Genomic DNA, 5,620 nt, shown 5'->3' with positions numbered 1-5,620 from the left:
ATGTTAAAATCGACAGCCTGGTCATCGATATTTTTATAATATTGTCGTATTATCAACGAACCAGAAGTCGAAAATAAAATCGACGAATATGGCGTCTATTTTATTATTTAAAATATCGACAACTTTACTGTCGATAAATTTGAACGGTCTAGATTACTTTCTAAAATGAAATGGATGGTATAAATTTAATCTATAAAATAGACGTTATATGTGTTGTTTTTTTTGGATTAAAATCGACGAATATGGTGTCGATTTTATTATTTAAAATATCGATAACTTTGTCGTCACTAAATTTGAACGGTCTTGATTGCTTTCTAAAATGGGATGAACGATATAAATTTAATCTATGAAATAGACGCTATATGTGTTGTTTTTTTTAATTAAAATCGACAAGTATGCCGTCGATTTTTATCACTAAAATAAAAAGTAAAACTCATCTTCTCGCATCCACTCCCCCAAATTGTTTAGAAACGCAAACTCCCCCAAATTTTTCAACCCGTGCCCACCACCACCACCTCCTTCCCCCTTTGCCGAAGCTTCCACGGTAGGTTGTGCCCTCGCCGGTGCAACTGCAGGTTCTGGTCCCTCTGTAACCCTTTCTTGCATATCTCGCACACGAAACGGTTCTTCGCCATCAGCGACTTTGGAGATAGAGCTATTACTTCTGCCTCTGGATCTGCATGCTTTAATTAATCAAGCTAGGTATTCTTTAATTTCTTGCCTGGTCTTGTTGGTTGATTTCGCTTTCTCTTCACTGCTACTGGAATTGAATTAGGGTTTCGATAACTGGAAGGAGCTGCTACTAATGAAGACATCATCATGATTGATTAAATATGCTTTATTTATTGCTTGTTTTGAATAAGCTAAGCATGAGATGCATGATACTAGTTAATTATATGCATTTTTTTGTTGATTAGCCCTGTATTTTCCCCTTCATCATGAAACCGAAATTTATAAATTGTAAGATGTCATTGTGCTTGATTTACATGCCTTGAAATGATCCTAGAAAAGTTGATCAACAAAATTATGTGAAATAAGTGGCTTGTTCAAGGCTGGTTCATAAGAAATGGCTCTAACTATTAAACTCACATTGTGATTGTTAAACTGATTTTAAACTAATCTAATATATCATGGATATTTCTGAATTGAATGCACTTGAAATCAATAAGATTGGATTTCCCTGACTTTCTATGTGTGAGATTGGAGATTTTCAATGTAATCATTTCTAGACTTGATTTGCTTATTGTTAACTCTTGTGTTTTGGGTTTAACCATTCTTCCGAAGATTGCAACAAAAAGTTTTCCCTTATCTTCTTAAGCTTTAGTAGGATTCAGGTAATTTAGAATTTAGATAGCAAGCCCTTTTGAATTAATTTTTTCTTCTCACATAAGGTGGCTATAGCATACATAATAAGGATGCTTTATTTATTACAATTACAGATGTTAATATTATTTCTGATGCTCCTTTGCAGAAAGCTCTGACCCCTCCATTAGGAAGACTGCAAAAGGATGCTCATTACTTCCTCAGCTATCAGCTTCTCTGCACTCTCAGTACCTTTGTAACTATTCTACAGCTTTTTCTGAATTTTTAATAAAGTCACTCAAGGTAATTAAACTCATATATATATCAGAAGAACACTTAGCTTAATTAAAGTGTCAAGATAATTATTATTTTGACATTAACTAATATGCTACACAATCTCTTATGAAAGCTTATTTTGCCTCAAGTTTAATTATTTCTCTCCCTTTAAGTCTTCAAGTTTAATTAGATGATGGTGTCTTGCTTGAGTTGTAAGAATTAAAGTTTAATTTGCCAAAGTTTCTTTGATATGCACGTTAGCAATATTTTAATGACTTAAAGGGAATGGGAACCGACAAACAGTGCTACTGCTGCTTTGTAAAAACGAAAAGTGATACTGCTAATGCTAACTTCACAACTTTCTCGTGACTGGATCAGCATTACTCAACGTCACAGCAATAACATAATATACTTTACTATTTATTTGTTAAGTAGTAGTGAGTGTGGTAGCTAATAGGATATCTAGCAATAATGAAGTAATGCCATATATTAAAAAAAAAAGTAGTACTTGTCTCAGTCTCATGCCTTCCTTTTTGGTTTTGCTTCTATTCTTTGCACTTCATTTGCTTTACCCTTCCTTTCTTTTCCAATTGCTTCCGCTTTATTTTATTTCTGACATGCTTTCTATTGTGTGCCCATATAGCCAACACCATGCATTCACAAGGTAAGAGAGATTATTTGACAGGGGACCTTGACACAATTTCACTTATATTACCTCTTCCCACATTAGATTCACCCTATCCACCTCTTCATATCCATCTCTAGATTTAATTTTATTTGAATCAAGATAACATACTTTATGCACTTATATATAAGTTAATCTATTTACCTTGATCAATTATATAATGTGTTTCTTTAATTTATTTTTTCATTCCAAACTTGAGCTATCTGTAGTTTATAGGCCAGTTTTTGAGAGGCAAATGATCAGAACACGTAGAAGCTAGCTAATAAGCTCTAATAACAATGAAAAAAACCTTTATGAGATCTTTTTTAATTAATCATCATTTCAAACTATGTGTACCCTTTTTTCCCTTTAAATTTTATATGATTTTTCTACATTCCCCCTCCCCCCCCTCTTTTTTTTATGATTATGTATTTTGATGGAAGTGATTCAAGGCTTCCAATCAGATATCAAGCTCCTCAAGATTAAAAACCTTGTGGGGTCTGAATTTTTTGGCACTCTTGTGATTCTAAAACTTCACTGTATATAATATAAGATATTGTTAGCAAAATAGTAACAATTAATGAATGATTATAGTTTACTCATTATTCAGTGTGTATGTTCTGTTCTTATGTTATCTGTTTGTGATGATGCATCTTATTATTTCTTGAATCTTAATTTGTTTTATTTGTTCATTTGTGTCTGCAACTATAGGCCTATAGCATATCTGAATTCTGAAACATGAGAATATGTCATATTTTTCATTCAAATTAAGCACATATACATGTAAAGTGTAACATTGACTTGTGGTGAAAGTTCAATTTATTAGCAATTAAAATAAAAATGTAAGATCAGGGATATTAGTACAGAGAGTAGAAATGATTCTGGAACTGCAAGTATATTGTATCGCATAATATTATTCAGGGTATGTGTATCTTAAATAAACATCATGTGCATTTTGTTTGCATATCCATCTAGCCATTACTGACAGACTCAAGAATATTAACCTTTCTGTAGTCTCAAATATGATGATCATTTATGACTCTTATTGTTTCTTTATGCTATTTATCTAATAAACAGTTCACTGAAGCCATGAATAGAGTTTTTACAGCTGAATGCCATAAAATTAATAGCCAATCATTTTTTGAGCTTTCTGGATTATCCACACCACTTATTATATTTCTAGCTTCCGGTTACTATATTTGAATTGTTGAGTATGTAATGAAATGTATTTTCATTATCTTACTACAATAATGGTAGCTGATGTAACCATTTAGTGAACTCCCCATGTGCACAATGCTTTCAACCTCTTTTTTGGTATTGAACACACCACATTCTTAAGAATTATTTTTTAAGCATGGTCTGAGCACTGAGCTTGTTATAAGGCATTGCATCAAACATGTTCTGTTTGTATTGACTGTTAACAGATGGACATTGCTTCATGACAATAATGAATAGAACACCTCAGTTTAGTTGAAGAAGTTGTACTGCTTTCAGCAGTAGGGCTTCTATTACAATCACTGCCTACATTGTTGTATCTTGGCCACCATCTTTTATTATTCTTTGCTCATTTAATATGGTTTCCAGCTTTCCATTATTGATCTCTAATGAATTCCTTATTTTATTTTTCTTTTTTTCTTTTTTCTATTTGAGTTTCCAGACTATATTGATGCGTATCTGAGGTTAGCTGCAATCGCAAAGGCTTGAAACAACATTCTGTTAAGCATTGAGCTGGTACTAATATCCATGATCTTGCTTTTGTTGCTTCTATAATAATTGCATAGCTTCACAATTTCAGTTTTACTCTCTGTAGGTTCATGATGCGCTAAAGGTGAATGAAAAGTGTCCAAATCTTGATCCACTTGTTCAGATTTTTCCTAGTTTTATGTGTTGAATACATTAGAATGTAATTAGCTTGTACATAATGTTAGAGGGTTATTTATTATTTTGATAAGTTTGTAAACTCATTATCTAATATTTAGTATAAATTTTATTTTTATATTTAAAAGTTTATTTGTCTTATTATCTAATATTCTGTATAAATTTTATTTTTATATTTAAAAGTTTATTTGTATTAATGGTTTACTATTTTTCAAATAGAAAAAGAAAAATTAAAACATATAACTATTAAAATCGACGGCAAAGTTGTCGCTTTTAAAAGTTAAAATAGACAAATCTAAACAATTAAATCGACGGCAACTGTGTCGATTTTATTCAATCACATATCGACAGCGTTATCGTCGATTTTATTAAACATGTTATAGACAAAAGTGTTGTTGATTTTATTGAGTTAAATATCGACACAAAGGCTGTCGATTTTATTGAATCAATTATCGACAAAGAAGACGTCGATTTTAAATAATAATATCGACGGCAATGTTGTCGATTTTATTAAGAATGTAAAATTCTCACACCCATATTACAGACGGAACAAACTTCGATTTTATTAAATTATTATTGACGTCCATGAAAGCCGTCGATTTTATTAGCATTTTAAAAATCGACAAGCTTTATAGTGATCAACTGCGCCGTCTATTTTGCCGTCGAATCTCAATATTATCGACGGCTAAGCCGTCGATTTGGTCGTCGATTTTAACGACGTTTCTTGTAGTGAATCACAAGTACTATTTATTTTATGTTATTTATTTTTCATAAATACAATTATTCTTATCATTAATCTCCTGACTAAGATTTACAAAATAATCATAGATTGCTTCAAGCCAACAATCTCTGTGGGATCGACCTTTACTCACGTAAGGTATTACTTGGACGACCTAGTGCACTTGCTGGTTAGTTGTGCGGAGTTGTGAAAAGTGTAATCACAATTTTCCACACAAAGTTTTTGGTGCCGTTGCTGGAGATTGTTCGAGTTTGGACAACTGACGGTTTATTTTGTTGGTTAGATTAGAAAAATTTGTCTTTTTGGTTTAGAGTCATTAACATTGAGTCTTCTATTATTGTTTTGGGTTAAAATTTTAAAATCCTTATTTTATTTTTCTAAACTATTTTTGAAAATTTTTAAAAAAACCAATAACTTCATAATTTAGTCTTCCGTTTGAATCTAGTTTCATATTTTAAGTTTGGTGTCAATTGCATGATTTTATTTTTCTTTCAATTTTCGAATTATATGTTCTAGTTCTTTATTGATCTTCAAATTGTTCTTGATAATTTTCCTTATTTGATCTTTAAAATTTCTTGTGTGGTGATTGTTGCTGTTTATCTTATACATTTTCGAATTATTAGTGTTCAAAATATAAAAATTTTTAATTTTGGTGTCCTTTGTGTTTCTATTTTCTTAAAAATTTTTAAAAATTTATTCTTGGTCTTCATCCTGACATTCAAAGTGTTCTTGGTGTTCATCTTAACATTCAAAGTTTTCTT

General features: G+C 31.2%; 1 long non-coding RNA gene across 4 annotated transcripts; it reads left to right on the top strand.

Annotated features, from left to right (window-relative positions):
- Window positions 403-4,242, top strand: LOC107643873. Of its 4 annotated transcripts, none has more exons than XR_002363412.1 (4): window positions 403-702; window positions 1,472-1,605; window positions 3,900-3,973; window positions 4,053-4,242. It is a non-coding gene; the product is annotated as an uncharacterized LOC107643873 (long non-coding RNA). The 4 variants fall into 4 exon arrangements; XR_001621148.2 differs by having other exon boundaries at window positions 405-702; window positions 1,472-1,558; XR_002363411.1 differs by lacking the exon at window positions 403-702 and adding an exon at window positions 709-1,334.

This window comes from Arachis ipaensis, chromosome B05, assembly GCF_000816755.2.
Source record: "Arachis ipaensis cultivar K30076 chromosome B05, Araip1.1, whole genome shotgun sequence".
Lineage (NCBI taxonomy): Eukaryota > Viridiplantae > Streptophyta > Magnoliopsida > Fabales > Fabaceae > Arachis > Arachis ipaensis.
The sequence above is the reverse complement of the archived record's forward strand: the minus strand, read 5'-3'. Positions and strand labels throughout refer to the sequence as shown.